Genomic DNA, 19,204 nt, shown 5'->3' on the forward strand with positions numbered 1-19,204 from the left:
CAGTTTTCCTTTCATATGTCCCTTCTCAAATAATTGTGAGTGGAGAAATGGGCTTTTCTGCTAAGTTTGTTTTATCTACAGGAATTTATTTTTAAGCAGTGGCATGCTATGAATATCTCAAAATGATACTGATACAAATTTCAAAGGAAATGTGACAGCAATGTTGCCTGGTATCAGCAGAGTAGCTATTTATTTGAGAAATATTGCTAATTTCAGTGATGTTTCACAGTCAAATATAAAATCTAGTTGAGGGGATATAAATAAAGGGATGCTTTCCTATACTTTACTCCACAGTTTGTAATGTTTTTCATCTCCAACCACAATGTCTGATTTGAACATAACGTAAATATTTATGTGTGTTCTTTTTGGTAGAACTTATGGTATAAGGAAGTCTAGTTTACTTACGGTGAAATCTGGATTGATAGATTGGGTGTAAGGAATCCTCCTGCCAATGCAGGAGACCTGGGTTCCATCCCTGGTTTGGGAAGATTTCCTTAGCGAAGGGAATGGCTACCTATTTTCCAGTATTCTTGCCTGGAGAATTCCATAAACAGAGGAGCCTGGTGGGCTACAGTCCACCAGTGGGTCACAGAGAGTCAGACATGATTGAGCCACTAACACACATAACTGGGATTTAGTATTTACTTTTCAAAGGGATTCATCTGAGTGAAGTGAGTGAAGTCGCTCAGTCGTGTCCGACTCTTTGCGACCCCATAGACTGTAGCCTACCAGGCTCCTCTGTCCATGGGATTTTCCAGGCAATAGTACTTGTTTCTTTAAAAAGGAAACAACATATATGCTACTACTGAGTAAGGCAGCAGTTCTGAAAGGTCTGTACTATCACTGACCCACTAGGCATGGACAAGATCTTATAGCTTGTCTGTTTCGCTTTATATACACCAATACGTCGAGAAAGAGAAATTTGTTGGATTTAGCTAACGCATGCCAAGGGGATGGCATGAGTTGTTTGAGAAATAGTGGTCAAACTGTCAGCCCAGCCTTAATATTTGCAATTTGTTGATAATTTAAAAATGAAACAGAAAATGTAGGTAAAATGCAACAGGAAACTGTTTCCTATCTCATGGACTTTGGGATGAAAGGGTTGACAGCTTCTCCCCTTGGATGGGAAAGTGCCCCTTCCTTACCTGTTAGTCTGCAACCCTGTTGGACACTTGATACTAAGGGGCTTCACCTTCTGTGATTCCACTCCAGCTCTGCACTTACCCTCCTGGCAGCAGCGCCTGTGTGTTGATCTTCTCTTCCTAGAACAGTTAATAACCATGGCAGATGTTGGGAGCCCAGTTCCGCAATCATGCAGCTGTTAATGTGTCCAGTTGGATTTCTTGAAAGAATTAATTTTTAGGATCTCACTCTGAGGGCTACAAGTAAAATAGGATTTAGAGGGAAACATAATTTCGTGGGAGTTTGCGTTGGATGTTGCAACAGATGTGACATGAAGGTAGCATGGCAGCTGAAGGGAGTTCTGAAGTAAAATTCCCATTTATCCTGAAACCAGGTGACTCAGAAGGTCCAAGATTACTAACAAACACTCGCTTTTGGATATTTTGTACTAAAAAAAAATCATCTTAAGAACATTACAGAAAGTTTAGAAAATGAAACTAAAAGAAGACTCTTCTTGAGCCAGCTAACTCTAAAATATCAACTATGACCATTTCTGAATATTCCTTTTCAAGCTTTCTATGTGTTTGTTTTGGAATGATTGCAATCATAGAGTTCATGTATTTTCTATATTACTACAGGTTTTGAAATAAATTTTATAGTTGTGTATTCTGTTGAGTACAATCATTTCCTGAAGCACCTCTTTTTTATTGGGCATTTGGGTTGCTTCTACCACTTTGCTGCTATAAAATAATAATACTATGATGAACATTTTTGTACATTGAGCCTTTTCTGTATTTTGGGTGATTTGCTGATAGTAGCTGTTGAGAATGTGCTGATTGGGTCAATGATTGTGGTGAGTGTTCTGATGTACCCTTCTTTACTCAGTGGGGGGCTGTAGTGACTGGGTTGGAGAGGGCTGGGGAAGTGGGGGTCTGGGATGACTCCCAAGTTTCTAGCCTGTGTGATGTTGGGAATGGTTGGCACAGACAGGTTGAAAGTGGTGGGTTTCATTTGGGATGTGGGGCCTCCAGACAGAGAGTGGGGTTTAACAGATCCATGAAGTGCAGACACTAGGGCTCAGGGACAGGCCAGGGACTGAGGTCTGGATGGAGGGACCATCAGCATCTAGGTGTGATCGAGGCTGTGGATGTTGTGAGGGTCACTTAGAGTAAAGAGGGAGGAAGGGAGAAGGTGGGTGATAGAAGTCTGGGAGACGTTATTCTGTGACAAGTGGACAAAGGAAAAGAAGCTGCTGAGGAGAAGAAGGAGTGGTGGGGGTGGGAAGTGGACAGCCAGGAAGAAGTGGCCAGAAGGAAGCCAGGGCTGGAGAGAGGTTTTAGGAAGAAGTGTGGTGGGCAGCCAACAGGAAGGGTGGCAAAGGTCAAGGTCAAAGGTCGGGTATGTCAGAAAGCTTGGCTGTGGAGAAAGAGAGAAGTAGGCAGTCTTACAAGGGGTTATAGAATGTCGTATTAATCTGCGTGCAATGCTGTGACAAAATGCTATGACTGGGTGTTGTACACAGCAGAAATAAATTTTCTCACAGTTCTGCAGACTAGAAGTCCAAGATCAAGGAGTTGGCAGGTTTGGTTGCTTGGAGGCCCCTTTTGTTGAATTACAGATGGCCACCTTCCCACTGGACCTTGTACAGGCATCCCTCAGTCTGTGCTGGCTGTGTTCCTGTTACCTTATGAGGACACCAGTCATGTTGGGTTAGGGTCCACCCTAATGGGTTCATTTTAACTTAATTGCCTGTTTAAAGGCCCCGTCTCCAAGTGTTGTTGTTGAGTCCCTCAGTCGTGTCTGACTTGTTTTGCAACCCCTTGATCTGCAGCCTGCCAGGCTCCTCTGTCCATGGAATTTTCTAGGCAAGAATACTGGAGTGGGTTCCCATTTCCTTCTCCAGGGATCTTCTCGACCCAGGGATAAAAAATGGTAAAGAAAGGTAAAGAATCCACTTGCAATGCAGGAGATGCAAGTTCGATCCCTGGATGGGGAAAGATCCCCTGTCCCGTACTCTGAGGTGCTGGGGGTTAGGGCTTCAGCATATGAATTTGGCACTGGGGTGAAGGCACAGTTCTGCTCCTACCAGGTGGATTCTAGACCTGCTGACACACTTGTTCTTTCTCCTTCCTCTTTGTCCCCCATCCTGCACACCGTTGACGCTCTGCTGCTCCTTGTCACCCTCACGCGGAGCCGCACGAGTGTGGCTGTGGTGACCTTTGCTCTAGTCTCATCCTCACCTCCCCTGGTCCCTGGGTGTCCAGATTTTCTAGGATGTAGGCCTTGGCTGGCTTTATTCTCCTCCTGGAATCAAGTTCATTTATTTGTCTTCAACTCCTCCCAGCTCTAACTCAATCTCATAGAGCAAAGCGTTCATTCTCTCAGGTGTAAAGGTTGTGTCAGGTTAACCCTGTAGTAAATTTTATTTGATGATCAGACTAAATCATTCTGTAATTTTATCCTCATGGCTGCTCATTTCACAGTTAAAAAAAAAAACTAAAACATAGTGGGAACATTGATTTAGTCAGGGTTCAGTCAAAATTTTTATGAGTTCCCCTCATATTTTAGAAATTAATGCTTTTTTTTCCCCTCTAAAGTTTCGATTTGGATTCCTTTCCACCCCGCCTCCCCCCACCAAGAGCCCATGTCATTTAAAATAAGACTTGAGTAGGTGACTATCCCAGTAGTGCCTGGGGGCAGAACTATTTGGGTAGATATGGTATTACTGCCTTTTTTCTCCAGATGTGGGTTTTTCTCTTTTTGAATTAAAAGTATATAGAAGTTTAGGTTGTCCTACTAGATGCAGAGGAGGGAGGCTTTCCATGCATGGTGCTGGTGAAGGAGTTGGGGTTGAACTGTGAGGATATGTTATTTCACACGGTTGGTCACTTTGGGGTGTCTGTATATGTGTTTACACAGTGTTTCTCTCAGTAGTCTATTGAAATATATCAGCATGATTTCTACATAAAAGTTCGTATTTTTGTTGAAAAGGCTATCAGATTTCTCAAAGGAGATAAATTATGGGTAGGTTTGCTGTTTGGCTACCTAAAATAGAAGCACCCAGATTTTTCTGGGCGAGCTTGAGAAGAACATTTATCTCTGTCGACAGTTTTAAAAGAAGTATATAATTTTAAAGTATGAAACTCAAATTTAGTTTTTAATAGTAACTTCTGTGTTTTTTCTTTCTATCTTTGAGAGGCAGGTTATTGGAAAGACATGTGACCTTGTACTCTTGACTCTATGTCTGGTTGTGGGTTTGAAGTGTTATTTTTGTGCTTTCTTAAATGACTTAAGCACTTCTGACTGTACATTTGGGACAGAATAAATATGGTAGTTGGATATGGTTTTGAAAAGCCAACTAGATTTTTAGCCTGGTAATATGATAGTACTGTTCATTCTTATAACTGTCTAGGCTCATAGCTTTAAAAAACTCTTTAAGCTCCTAGTGACCTCCAGATTGGCTGGATTAGTTGGTGCTCTTTTCCTTTGTAAAATATATCAGCTGATGCCCATAACACAGTAAATGCCCAGAGTTGGAGGGCCATCCTATAGTGTGCTCTTGAGCGTCTCTTCCTACCAGTCTATGCTTATCTGGACTCAGTTGTGTTTATTTCAAGCCTATTTATGCCAGCTTTACTTACTATTATAGTTAATATAATGATTTTAAAATGTATGCAAAAAGAACTGTTTCTATGAAAATTCATTTGATTATTTAATAAGCCACCTAATAAGAATAAGTTTCTAAAAGTGATTACAGCTGATTTAGGAGTAGCTGAAGTAACTAAAGGATTTGCTGTCGTTCAGTAGCTCAGTCATGTCTGACTCTTTGTGATCCTGTGGACTGAACCCTCCAGGCTCCTCTATCCATAAGATTTCCCAGGCAAGAATACTGGAGTGGATTGCCATTTCCTTCTCCAGGGGATCTTCCTGATCCAGGGATTGAACCCGTGTCTTGCTTGGCAGGCAGATTCCTTACTACTGAGCCACCAGGGAATCCCAAAGGATTTGGGAGATCATAAAATAAAAGTGTTCCCATTAAAACTGTCAGTTATTTAGCACAAGTAGATTAATTTGTGATTATGTAAACCTCAGAATCTTAGTGACTCAAATAATCACGCTCACAGCGGGTGGGCCATTATAGGTGAGGTGGGAGGTCTGCCCATGTCGCCCTGGTCCTCAGTCCAGGGTGCAGTGTGATGGAGCTGTGCCCTCTGAAACACTGCTTATCCCTGTGGCAGAGGAAGGGCAAGTGTGAAACCTTCTTAGCTATACACCTGAATTTAGCAACCCCGTAGAGAAGAGTAGTGAGCATTTGTCAGGAATACTGCAGTCCACCCCACATTGCATCCCAGGTGTCTTTATAGCCTCACCTTTCTTTGAAGAAATTAGACCTGGAAAGTGATGCCATGGAGAATGTTTTACAAGAGACCACTGGGGACTACAGTCAATGGACATAGACTCAGAAAGCCTCAACACTACAGAAAAAGATTGGAAAATAAATATAGATCTTTATAGGGTTTATTCAAAATAATAGGTTTTCGGGGACTTCCCTGGCAGTCCACTGGTTAAGACTCTGTGCTTCCACTGCAGGCGACCCGGGTTTGCTCCCTTTTTGAGGAACTAAGATCCCACATGCTGCTGCTAAGACCTGGTGCAATTAAATACATATATTAAAAAATAATATTAATAGGCTTTGGTATATATCATTTACTTATGACTTCCAACCTTAACTGACCTTTTAAAAAAACCAACCAGCTAAACTTAAACATTAGGATGAAAAAGGATGTGAGTCTTAAATCCTCCTCTCTCTCGTGCCTTCCTATTAAGTTAGTTTCCCACCTCTTATGATAGATTTGTCTGTTATTTCTTTTGCACTTACCTTCTTGTTTCATTTCCATTAGTTCTACCCTAGTTCTTATTCCTGACTTCTAGAGTCATGCCCCAGCTGAACTTCCTGCTGCTAGCTTGTACAGTGCATTTATGCAAGTAGAAAAAGGTGTCCTTTAGGGCAATCACAGCCCCTCAGGAGCTTGACTTGATGTCAGTCCCCACATTACCCCTTGGCTGGCCCATGTTTATGCAGTGCATGAACTGAACACTGCACAGAGCAATCCCATTTCCTGCTTCTTCTCACTCCCCCAACGAATTCAGATTATTTCCTGATCAAATCTCAAATTTTTGTTGTCTCCATGTCTGCTCAAAAATTTTTGATGACTTCCCATCATCTATAATGGCTGTCCTCAACTTCATTTGCCATCTGACTATCACCAGTGACTGTCAGTCACACTTGTTGCCCTCTGGATGTGCTGATACCAGTAATGACTGCAAGAGGCAGGCTGTGTGATGCTTCCCTCTCTCCCGCCCATTTCCACCCCCTCAGCTCACACTCTCAGCCTTGCCCCAGCTCACCTTTCCTTCCAGCTTCATGGCCCAGCAGGACATGAAATCAGCTGTCTTCTGCCGTTCTGTCTAGACACCATCTTCTGAATAGGTTTCGTACCTCTTGTTTTAAGTTCTTCTCTTTTTAATCACATCCTGAGTGCTCAGTTGCTTCAGTCATGTCTGATTCTTTGAGACCCTGTGGACTGTAGCTTACTAGGCTCCTCTGCCCATGGGGATTCTCCAGGCAAGAATACTGGAGTGGGTTGCCATGCCCTCCTCTAGGGGATCATCCTGACCCAGGGATCGAACCTGCATCTCTTAATGTCTGCTGCATTGGCAGGTGGGTTCTTTACCACTAGCGCCACCTGGGAAGCCCTTAATCACATCCTAGTAATCGTATCCTGCTGCTGCTGCTGCTAAGTTGCTTCAGTTGTGTCCGACTCTGTGCGACCCCATAGATGGCAGCCCACCAGGCTCCTCCGTCCTGGGATTCTCCGGAAAAGAACACTGGAGTGGATTGCCATATCCTGCTCATTCTCAAAAAGGATCCTCATGGTCAGGTTTCACCTCTTCAGCCATCCTTCTTGTGATTCTCCTAGACCATGAAAATAGTTCACCTTTGAACATAGATGGTAGTCTCTATATTCTTTTTTATAGTGAATTATCAGCCCTGTGTGAGCACTTGTGTGTTTTTTAGATTTTTTAAAATTTTATTTTGATGTGGACCATATTTAAAGTCTTTGTTGAATTTGTTACAATTTTGTTTCTGTTTTGTTTTTTGGCTTCCTGGCCTTGCAAGCTATGTGGGTTCTTAGCTCTGCCTACTAGGGGTTGAGCCTGCCTGGCATTGGAAGGCAAAGTCTTAACCACTGGGCAGCCAGGGAAATCCCTGAACACTTGTTTTATTAGTTACATTGCTCCTAAGCATTTTTTTCACCCACCTAGTTTGCTAATGACAGGGAAACAGTTTAAGGGTCTCTCATTCCTTGTTCTTCCGGTGCCTTTGCATCCTAGGGGCACAGGTCAGAACAGGAGGCTGTGATTGGAGGAGAGTCCGGCCTGGTTAATCATATAATTCAGTTCTGGATGGAAGCTGAGGCTGTGTCTTCCTAGCCACAGGATATTGACCTACTTTCCTCCTCTTATCTGTTTGCAAAATATTTGTTGTACTTAGTGTGTTTTCCCTGTCACAACGAATGTTTGTCTCTCCCTTTCATATGAACTGAATGCTAAAGTGCTAGTTAAATTGGTGGAAAAAACAATGGAGAAGAAAAGTTGGTAAGCAGTTTTAATTTCTAAACGTGGATGTCATAATTATGTCATTTAAAGAGAACTCTGTAGTTTTTCAGTCTACCTGCCTACCTACTTACCTAGTGAGAGACGTGATTAAGGATAGAGTGTAAAGGTAAAGGTGTTTAGGCCTTTGAGTTGATGCTTTACAATATTAAAATGTGGTAGTTTGAAAATCTTTTTTTCATAAACTACTTGTAGCAGGAAATGAACTTTTCTTAATCGGCCATATACAATGTAGTTCACTATTAAATATTTATATCTTACCAGAACTTCCCTTGGGAAAATTGACTGTATAGTTCTATACCTGGTCAAACTGTTTAGCAGTTGATTTTTCTATAGCTTTACAGGTTGAGACCATGCTGTATTCAAGGGCAAAAATAAGTGTGCATGTCTTAAAGGGCATTTTTTATGTATGTATACTTCTGTAAATATATGAAATAATTTCTGCTTCCTAAAAATTTTGAGAAATGAACAGAACTGTTATTACAATTTAGTTACCATTTATCAATTTAAATTTAGTAAACACAAATTTTGTTAGACAATTTAATTTGTGACTTAAAAAGAGTTATTTAGCTATGGTATGCCTTGTAAATTGCTCTGCTATATTGTATATCTTTCTGTTTCTTCCTAAATGCTTTATAATGTGTTTAGAGATACAGAAAAGTTGGTGCATTTGGTTTTAAATTCAGTAATGCTTCCAAAATGAGCAAAACTAGAAAAAACTTATTCCAGAAAATACTTCAAAATTCTAATCTGATTGCTAATTTTAGTCAATTTAGGTGAAGTAACCCCAGTGCAATTTAGCTATTTTCTTTAAAAATTCTTTTTCAGTGACAAAGTCATTTTGCCTTCTCAATTTACATATCAGTGTCATTTTGGTAACATGTTAGCTGTTTTTGTTTGATCAGTTCTCAACTAATAAACATTCATGAAGCCCTAACGTAAATGTATAAACATCTCTGTCTTTGATTACATAGTGTGGATATGTAACTATCCACTAAAGTGGTTTAGGGGATAACTGCTTGAGGAAGCTTCTGAATTTTTATTATTCCAAAAATACTTTTTCTTAACCACAAGCACAGAGACATTACTGAAGATGTACTGTTGAGCGATGCATATTTTTCTTTTACTATGGTTTCTTTTTCTTTAATTCTTATTAGAGTATAGTTGGGTTTATATGGATTTCTTAATTTGTAATTTTAGATCCCTTTTTGCTTTCATAACTGGATACATTTGTTAAAACAACCAGTGCCATTTTGCAGCTAAGCCTGTAGTTGTAAACAGAGAACACAGTCACGTGTGTCCCGATGCCTTTCCTGATGGTGATCCTGTGATTTTGTTCATTTCCTTCTGTGCTGTGTGTGGTTATTCCCTTAATATTTTTTTTTCTTTTTTTTGGCTGGTGAGGTCAGAACAAAGAGAGCTGCGTTCCTTTATGTCTGAGTAAGTGTCATTGGGAAAGTTTTCTGTGGCCTGGCATTTTTGGTTTCTCACATTCTTTGTAATCAGGCCTGTGATTGCTTACCCTGAAATGAAGGAAGTCAGTCTTTCCCAGTTGAGCTATTCTTGCTGAGTCAGTAATGATGGAAGCCGGAGCAAGACCTTAGGAGACGATGTGTTCGACCCCTATGTGGGGAGACTGAGGCTCAACATTGGCAGTGTGCTGGGTCTCCCTGCACTACTGCAGAACTCGGGGGGTTCTTTCTGAGCCACTGTGGTGTTCATTCCAACCTCTGGTCTGTTGCAGAATGCAACAGCTGATGTTTCCCGGAGAGATACTTTCCTTCCTTACCGCAGAGAGTACACGAAGTTCAGTACCTTTCCCTCCATTGTCACTGAAAAGAGCCTGGATGATGCAAGGAGCCTTTTTTAAGGAAAGTATAGTTTTGCTTTGGTGTACCCTAGGCTATTTCATGTGAGTGTCATTGTTCAGCCAGGTGTCTTCAGAAATTGACATAGAGGGACCCCCAAACTGCTGGGTACAAGGAACCCTACATGTATGGCTCCCAGGTGCAAATCACCGTACTTTGAACTATAAGGGAACAGCTTGAGTGCTTGGATGGTCTGGTCAAGCATACAGAGAACAGAGAGGGACTCCAGACCTTGTAAGCAGGGGGAGGGGCTGAGGACAGGAGAACTTGGTGTGGGTATTAGCGTGTGGGACGAGACAGAGACCCTCTGATTAACGAGCCAGTTCGTTTGGAAGGAAAGTTGGATTTCCCCTGGTGGCTGTGTTCTGTTTAATAACCACTGGTCGTATTTGGGGTCTGTGCACCAGCCAGGAACTAATCAGAGCTGTCAGGTGTGCCAGTTACATGTGAGCCCTTTTATGTTCACCTGGGGGTTCCAGGGCGTCAGGTTTGCCAATCTAAACACGTTGGACTTCTTGGAAATTTTTTTAATCTGTCACGAGGGAATGGATTGAGAGGCCTATTGGTTATAATTTGCAGGTCCCAGTGCAGCTGAGTTTGTGTTTCTGACTATAACAGTGGTTTACAGTTTTTGGCTCCTTTGTCCCTCAGGAACTCATAGGCCTTTTCAGACATTAGCTCATGAGTTCTCATAACGTCCAATGTGAGTGGGACAGCATGACCATAGGTTCCCCCTAAAGTCAGGACGGCTTGTCTTCCATTCCCGATGGGTGCTGCGCTGGGGAAGGGGGTGGAGAAGAGGCGTGGGGGTGGTTTTCAGACCCAGTCTTGGGGGTGGGTGGCATTCTCTGAAGGCACCCTGCCCTTTGGCAGTTGTTCCTGCCATGACTCTGCAGAACTTCCTCCGGGAAGTGATGGTGGAGACAGTGCTGTCGGCTGCGTGCTTCCTCGGGGTACTGACCTCATGGGATGTCCACTGCACATGAGGCAATGCTCAAGGTTATTTACATGGACACACCAGCCAGGAGACCTCAGGGCCAAGCAGGGGAGCTCTTCAGGTTAGCAGAAATAGGCACTAGGGAGGGAGAGAACTGGCATCTGGTGATAGCCTCTTGGGAGTTGGGCTTTGCTTTCTCAAAAGAGAAAGTAGACTGGATGTTGTCATCCTTGAATTTTTAGATCAGAACTCGAATTCCAGAGATGAATTTCCTTGGATGCAAGCTTAGGTCAGTGATTCAAAGCCTGTGATGTTCCACGTTGGGTGGATCAAAAGTGAATTCTCAGTCATGGTAAACTCTTGCTACTGAACTTGTGAAAAGTTACTCTTTCCCAAGTCAAGCTTCTCTAAGAACTGTGGAGTATTCTAAAGTTTGATGACTTAGGAATTAGAGTGAAGGATGTGTGTGTAATATAATGAGTATGAAAGCCTATACTCTTAGACCCATTAGGAAAGCTTCCTCTTCACGCTGGCTCTTCCAGAAACCAAATATGCAACATCTCCTGGGTCCATTTCTATCTCTGGTAAAATAAGGATTTGCCTGGGATGCTAAGAAATTTTGCTCATACATCAGAAGAGGTAGTCTGTAGTTTGTAATCCAGAACTTTCAATGTTGTCATAGCAGCCAGTTATTTTTGATTCAAAAGTCTTTCTAATTAGTCTCGATAATACAATTCATCATTTCCTTAGAAAAGAACTTTTTTTTAACGTATCACATTATAAATTATAAAGTTCTGTCTAGACGCTATCTTTCAAATCCTTAATAACTGGACCATGCCTGGGGTTGAGGGTAGCCCAGCTCCTGGCTGACGGCTTTGCTATACCCAGACAGAAACAAACCTGACATTGCCGCTGAGTGGTTCCTGGCCCATCTCTGCCTGTTCAGAGGTACCCTCCAGGGTGTGGACTCTTACATATCCAGAAAGTTGCATCAATTGCCTTTCGCATTAACAGCTTTTTAAGATCTGAGTCTGGCTTTGTGATTTATGGGCTTCTGTATGGTTTTAGCTGTTTGTTTTCATTCCCAGTTCAAATCTATTCCATTTTATCATTGCCTGATAACTTAATGTCCTTTTTATTATCCATAGTTGGAGCTCAAGACAACAGTTATTGTATGGAAACTGCCTGGTAGTTAGGCCTGTTTCTTTGCTAAATCTAAGATGCTAACAAAAACCTTCCTACTAGCAGTCTATTAAATATCCTTAACAAAACGCTTTAGAGAAAGATGGATAAAACCTCAGTGTGTAGTGGCTTTAACAGTGGAAAACAGGATTGGAAAATCAGATAACTATGTGAAGTAAAGCCATGAATCGGCATACCATATACTATAAGCTTCTCTAAGGAAGTGTGTTGATAGGAATGAAAATTGGCATCATTTGAGCCTTTTCATAAATGCATGTCGTGGCCCATTTTCTTAGACTTGGGGGAGCCCTGCATAGCACCCTGTGTGGCCCACCAGCCTCTTCTCCTTTAAGAGACACTCTGCTTGAGTAAATTGTCCTAAAGAATGCAGTTTTCATTCCACTTGCCCTTAACTTCATAAATACTAAGAAAGTGTTTTGGCCTTCAGTTTCTAACCCAGGTCTTTCTTATTCTTGGTGAACCTCATGAGGCTCTCTGGTAGGAAGGGTAGAGATAATGGAACCAACCCTGGAAGGATCAGTGGGCCGAGTCACTCCCAGGTGCATCCATCTACCTATCTGCACACCAGCGCCTTGTGCACCATCCCTTGGCCAGGCAGCGGGGGTCTTCACACGTGGGGAGCTCAGGCTTTCTCCAGAGGCCGGAGGAGACCAGCAAGCTGACAGTTGTGCTGGATGTGTAGGGTCTGCTCAGAGCACACTGCTTTTGGGGAAGGGCTTCTCATACCTGTTTAAGTCAGGGAGGATTTATTTAAGACAAGCAGCTCAGCTGATCCTGTGGAGCAAAGGCCTACAGCTAGAACTACTTTTCTGTCTGTCCCAGGAGGTCCTTCATGTGAGGTTTGCCTTAAGGGGTTGAGAGACTTGGTCAAGGAGCAGTGAGAACGAGGAGGAAGGCTGGAGTCCAATTGTGGTTGTCAGCTCTGATGAGGAATTTTTTTTTTTTTATTTGATAAAATATACATAACGTATCATGGTCATTTTAACCTTTTTAAGTGTGCAGTTCAATGGCACAGAGGATATTTACATTGTTGTGTAACTATCAGCACCATTGGTCATCTTCCCAAAGTGAAACCTTGTAATGGTTAAACAGCAACTTCCCTTTCCCTCCTCCCTCAGCCCCTGGTAACCACCGTCCTAGTTTCTGTCTTTATGAATTTGACTGCTCTAGGACCTCATATAAGTGGAGTCATACAGTACTGACTTATTTCAGTTGGTCAGATGGTAAAGAATCCACCTGCAATGCAGGAGATCCGGGTTTGATCCCTGGGACAGGAAGATCCCCCGCAGAAGGGAATGGCAACCCATTCTAGTATTCTTGGGGCTTCCTTGGTGGCTCAGATGGTAAAGAATCTGCCTGCAATGTGGGAGAACTCTGCAATGCGGGAGACCTTGGTTCAATCCCTGGGCCAGGAAGATTCCCTGGAGGAGGAAATGGCAACCCACTCCAGGGTTCTTGTCTGGAGAGTTCCATGGACCCAGAAGCCTGGCGGGCTACCATCCATGGGTTCACAGAGTGGGACAGGAATGAGTGACTAACACTTTCACTATTTCAGTTAGCATGATGTCCTCAGGTTTCATCTGTGCTATAGCATGTGTCAGAATTTGCTTTTTTTCTTAAGGCTGAATAATATCCCATTGTTTGTGTGTCACATTTTGTTTTGTGAATAATGCTTCTTTGAACATGAACATTGGAGTCCCTCTTTCAAATTCTAAAGTAGAATTGCTGGGTCATATGGTAGTTCTCTGATTTTTTTGAGCATCTCCTATGGAATTTGAATATTAAAAGATGCTGGAGAGTTATTGGAGGATTTACAGCAGGGCTTACCTGATCAGTGGAGAAGAAAATGCCAACCCATTCTAGTATTCTTGCCTGGAGAATTCCATGGACAGAGGAGCCTGGTGGGCTATAGTCCATGGGGTCATAAAGAGTAGGATACAACTGAGTGACTTTCACTTACCTGATCAAACTGTGATGTAGAAGGGCAACTTGGGTGGTGTGGCGCATGGGTCGGGGGAGGAGGGGGCCTGGCAGAGGCAGTGGTGAAGACAACTTAGGAGGTTGCTGCCTTCAGGGTGAGAAATGAAGAAGCCTGAACTGGGGCAGTCCCAGTGGGGAACGGTGGGAAGGGATGGAGCAGGAGTGATTAAGCTGATATAATCAAGGTGATACATTGTATGGGGAGTTAGAGACAGGGAGAGGCCAAAGGTGAGAAACTAGATCAACTGTGACTGTGGAATTTAGGGAGAGTGAGGTGGTTTTGTTTTTGTTTCTGGTCTTGTGGTATGTGATGGTAGAAGAGATGTGGATGTGTACTGATATGTTAGAAACAGCCAAGTGGTAGAGATGATTGGTGGTCAGGTGGTTGATACTGTGGGTTGCTAATTTGAGGGTGGGGAGATGGTAAAGAGGGGCTTGCTTGGTGGGTCAGAGGGTAAAGAATCTGCCTGCAGTGTAGGAGACCTGAGTTCAGTTCCTGGGTTGGTAAGATCCCCTGGAGAAGGGAATGGCTACCCACTCCAGTATTCTTGCTTGGAGAATTCCATGGACAGAGGAGCCCGGTGGGCTACAGTCGATGGAGTTGCAAAGAGTCAGCCATGATTGAGTGACTAAGCATACACACAGAAGGTAAAGAACAGAGGGGCAGATGGCCATACAATTTGGCTGAATTTTAAAGTGTTGGATATTACTGGTGTAGTTCCAGAGTTTCATAGCTCCCATGGGTCTATTTCACATTCCTACCTGAGGCAGAAATACTTACATAGATCAATTTATAAAGCCAGAAATGATGGCCATTTCATTGGTTATAAAAATCAGGTTTTCTAGGGATTCTAATGAATCCAGAAGGATTTAAACTAAAGCATGAGGCTGTTGGATTTGGCTTATATTCTTTTTGCTCATCTACATTTTCTGATTTCTTTTTTCCTCTAGTGAACTTGTGTTGCTTTTAATCATTAAGATAGTCATTTGAAATTTCAAAAGTTACCTATTTTTTGTCTCGACTCTCTTACTAGACTGTGAGCTCCTGGGGAGTGTATGGGACAAGGAAGTACCACGATTATTGTGTGTCCCTAGCACTTAACACAATGCTAGGGACCAACAGGGCTGAAGAGCGTAAGCGGTGGTTGAACCGAATTGAATGGAAATTTAATCAGACTTTTCTCAAAGATGAGGTTGCTATTTTGAAAGATCCAGGAAGGAAGTTTCAGGTTTTTTTTAGTCACTTAACCCATTATATTAGGTACTGAACCACGTCTTACAGACTTGGCCTCTCTTTTGCCTTTGTTTTGCTATCAGGATTTGCTGAGTCTTATTTTATTCATGAAATCTTGCCACATTGGCTTTGTTTTCTTAGTTAAATGTGTTTCTCATGTTATCCTTAAAAGCATTAGCGATGTCTTTGGGAGCCAAATAGCTCAATTCTGTTTCCTGTCCTTTGTTGATAGTATTGTGTTTTTAGAGGAATGGATCAAAGTGGCTTGAAGCCACAGTCATTATTTTGCCTTCTGGTCGGCTGGGAGGGAACCACCCAACCCAGGATGGCAGCTGTGAGAATGTGCACTATTGAACAACTCAGTTGTCAACCATAAATTTGCACACTTGTTTTCCTTTTGTGTTTGTCTGAATGCCTGCCATGTGCCAGAGGCTGTGCACTGTGCCTTTGGGGAAATAAAGATGAATAAGGGTGACTCTTGACACCATGGAGCTGATTCTCCAGAAAAGGGGCTATAAAGCATACAAGACTACGGCACAAGGAGGTTAATGAGGGGAACTCGAGTCAAATAACAGTGGTTACTATGGTAAGAAGACTCCCCAAAGGCTCTGCTTCTGATGTATATTATAATAGATGTATTCAGATGTCCTCATTTACAGTTACCAGAGCAGTAGATAACCTGCTTTCATTAAGTTTTCCTGAAAGTGGCTTTTATGGCTATGCTTAAGAAATTCCTTCACATTTTAAAATTTATTTATTATTTAATCATTTACTTATTTATTTTTGGCCATACTGGGACACTCGCAGGATCTTCCCTGGTGGCTCAGATGGTACGGCATCTGCCTGCAATGCGGGAGACCCGGGTTTGATTCCTGGGTCGGAAAGATCCCCTGGAGAAGGAAATGGCAATCCACTCCAGCACTCTTGCCTGGAAAATCCCATGGACGGAGGAGCCTGATAGGCTACAGTCCATGGGGTCGCAAAGAGTCGGACACAACTGAGGGACTTCACTTTCACTTTCATACTGGGACACTCGCAGGATCTTAGTTTGCCCACAAGGGATTGAACCCGGGCCATGGTAGTGAAAGTGTCATTAAGAGTCCTAACCACTGGAGTGCCAGGAAATTTCCAATATTTACTAATTTTTTAAGTTGAATGGCTCAGATGGTAAAGAAACTGCCTGCAATGCAGGAGAACCAGGTTGATCACCGGGTGGGAAGATCCCCTGACGAATGGAATGGCAACTCTCTGTAGTATTCTTGCCTGGAGGAATCCTTGGACAGAGGAGCCTGGTTGATGACAGTCCATGGGGTTGCAAAGAGTCAGACACGACTGAACGACAAACACTTTTTTTTCATAGTTGATTTACAATTTTGTGTTAGTTTCTGGTGTGCAAACGATTCAGTTTTATATGTAATCTTTTTCATATTCTTTTCCATTATGGTTTATTACAGGATGTTGAATATTATTTCCTGTACCACACAGTAGGACCTTGTTGTGTATCTGTTTTATGTAATAGTAGCTTGTAGTCCAAGGTTTCTTCAAATTTAAAATTGTGTTCATAAATCAATGTTAATCCTTGTTAACCATTGCCCTGCTCAGCTCTGATTTGAGAATGTTCTTTCAGATTCTACAGTAAAACTGTTTCAACTTAAAAATACACATTTGTTCTCATCTGTGGCATTCTGAGGCTTTTGAGTAACGTGGGAGACCAACAGATAATATATTTCAGCTTAAAATACATCTCTTATTTAGTCATTAAATTACCGATTACTTTGGAATAACTTTTCAGTGTTGCTGTTTTGATGTCAATAGTAGAACGGCCATGCTCTTCATAAGGATCTACTGTCTGGTTTGGCCATGTCTCTGTGGGGCTGTTGGCTTGGGGAATGCTGGTCTTGACATCCCCAGGCATAGACATTAACGTGGTAGATGATTTAATTTAAGGTTGGGGCTGGGTAGACTACTCATATATATATGTTAAGTTATAGATGGCATTTTAAGATGCTGTAGAATGTTTATGTTTCATTCTTTTGGATTTTGAGAGATTTTTGAAATGATGCTTTTCAGATTTTAAATGGTATTTTTATGCTGCAAAAGATGCCAGTAAATGAATTGATATATACTGCAATATAGGTAGTAAGTTTTTGAGATGAGAGTAAGTAGGGGAAGGAATGCTTTGATCATGTATTTTGTTTTTCTTGGATGGACAAACAGGTGAAAAGAGCTTGTGCGGCCATGGAGTCACCTGGTATCAGTTGGTGAGTTTCTGGCTGGGCTAAACCAGTGCCCTTAGGTGGAGGTCCTGCCTCCAGGTTCCCCAGTGGTCCTCTAAAGGCTCCACCAGTTGTTGTATTTTGTGGATTGCTTTCTCCAAGGTTGGGAGAAAAAGATTGGTTTCACATAATACTGAAGATCGAACAGTGGTTTAATACTTATATTGGGCACAGTACTTAGTGTTCAAGTCAGTCAAGGATCTTGGTTGGGTGCAGTGCAGAAAGGATGTAGGAACTCACAGAATTGCTGAAAGGTCAGAGGACCAGGAAGGATATAAGCTTAGAAGGTAGGCAGGAACCTCCAAAAGACTGGGGGACTGGGCAGCGGGATCCGTAGCAGAAGTTAGGGGATGGGAACCACCTGGTCTTCATGCTGCTGCTGTCATGCAGTGAGTAATAAGTATAACCACCAGCTGTCATCATGTCCCGGGACTTCTGGTCATAGGAGGATGTGATTGGCTGTGCATAAGCCATGTTCTGCCTTCCCAGATCGCTCAGTGGGTAGAGTCTGCCTGCAATACAGGAGATGTAGGAAACTGGTTTGATCCCTGGATCAGGAAGGTCCTCTGGAGGAGCGCATGGCAATCCACTCCAGTATTCTTGCCTGGAGAATCTCATGGACAGAGGAGCCTGGCAGGCTACAGTCCATAGCGTTTCAAAGAGTTGAACATGACTGAAGTGACTTAGCACGCATGCACGCACGCATGCGGGCCACATTCTTTGGGGGTGGAGAAAGCATGTCTGTCTCCTTCGAATTCTGTAGTGAGAATTGGGCATTACTTCTCACTAGTTACTTGTCATAAGGTAACTTGGACTCCCTGAAAGGAGGAAAAAAGTAGAAGTGTGATAGTTGCTCAGTTGTGTCTGACTGTTTGTGACCCCATGGACTGAAGAATAGATCCTATGGACTAGCTCTCCTCTGTCCATGTCCTGGAGAATCCAGGCAAGAATACTGGAGTGAGTTGCCATTCTTTTCTCCAGGGGATCTTCTTGACCCAGAGATTGAACCTGGGTCTCCTGTATTGCAGGCGGATTCTTTGTTGGAATAGGATTGTATACAAGATAGTGTCTCCATTTAAAAAAAAAAAAAAAAGGCGAATGTCTCCTCTGGCTTATCTTGTGGCTGCCCAGAACTCACATATGCCTTTCTTTCCATACTTTGGCTTAAGAAAATAAAATGCTCCAGCCAGCATCATGCCGGAGAAGGCAATGGCACCCCACTCCAGTACTCTTGCCTGGAAAATCCCATGGATGGAGGAGCCTGGTAGGCTGCAGTCCATGGGGTCGCTAAGTGTCGGACACGACTGAGCGACTTCACTTTCACTTTTCACTTTCATGCATTGGAGAAGGCCATGGCAACCCACTCCAGTGTTCTTGCCTGGAGAATCCCAGGGACGGGGGAGCCTGGTGGGCTGCCATCTCTGGGGTCGCACAGAGTCGGACACAACTGAAGCGACTTAGCAGCAGCAGCAGCAGCATCATGCAGCTCTTCCCTGTGAGGCTGAAAACATAGCTGCCCCTCCACAGAGGGTATCAAGAAGATCTCTTTTGTCCGTTGTCTTCTGTGGCCCCATCTAAAGTGGAGTGTAGGGGATGATGGCTTTGTCATATTTTAACAGTTCTTGTTTTTAGTTTGTTTTATGAGTTGGAGGTCTTGGTGTTGATTGTCTTAAGAATTAAGTACTTGTCACTGTCAGCCAGACTCCCTTAAAAATGTTATTGGCTTTCAAGGTTTACTGCTTCCATCGACTAATAAAAAATAGTACGTGCGTGCTAAGTCGCTTCAGTCTTGTTCAATTCTTTGAGACCCCCTGGATTGTAGCCCACCAGGGGGTCTTCCCGACCTAGGGATCAAACCTCTGTCTCTTACATTTCCTACATTAGCAGGCAGGTTCTTTACTGCTAG

At 42.8% G+C, this 19,204-nt stretch overlaps 1 protein-coding gene across 4 annotated transcripts in view; it reads left to right on the forward strand.

Annotated features, from left to right (window-relative positions):
- Positions 1-19,204, forward strand: part of MYO1B (myosin IB) — a 199,171-nt gene that overhangs the window by 12,031 nt on the left and 167,936 nt on the right. For 3 of the 4 annotated variants that reach the window (XM_019974180.2, XM_070769490.1, XM_070769496.1), the window contains exon 1: positions 7,624-7,782. The exons of the other annotated variant lie outside the window; for it this stretch is intronic. The gene's annotated coding sequence lies outside the window, so the exon portion shown is untranslated. Of the gene's footprint in view, positions 1-7,623; positions 7,783-19,204 lie in introns of those variants that run through there. 4 annotated transcript variants of the gene reach the window in all.

Source organism: Bos indicus, chromosome 2 (genome assembly GCF_029378745.1).
Source record: "Bos indicus isolate NIAB-ARS_2022 breed Sahiwal x Tharparkar chromosome 2, NIAB-ARS_B.indTharparkar_mat_pri_1.0, whole genome shotgun sequence".
Lineage (NCBI taxonomy): Eukaryota > Metazoa > Chordata > Mammalia > Artiodactyla > Bovidae > Bos > Bos indicus.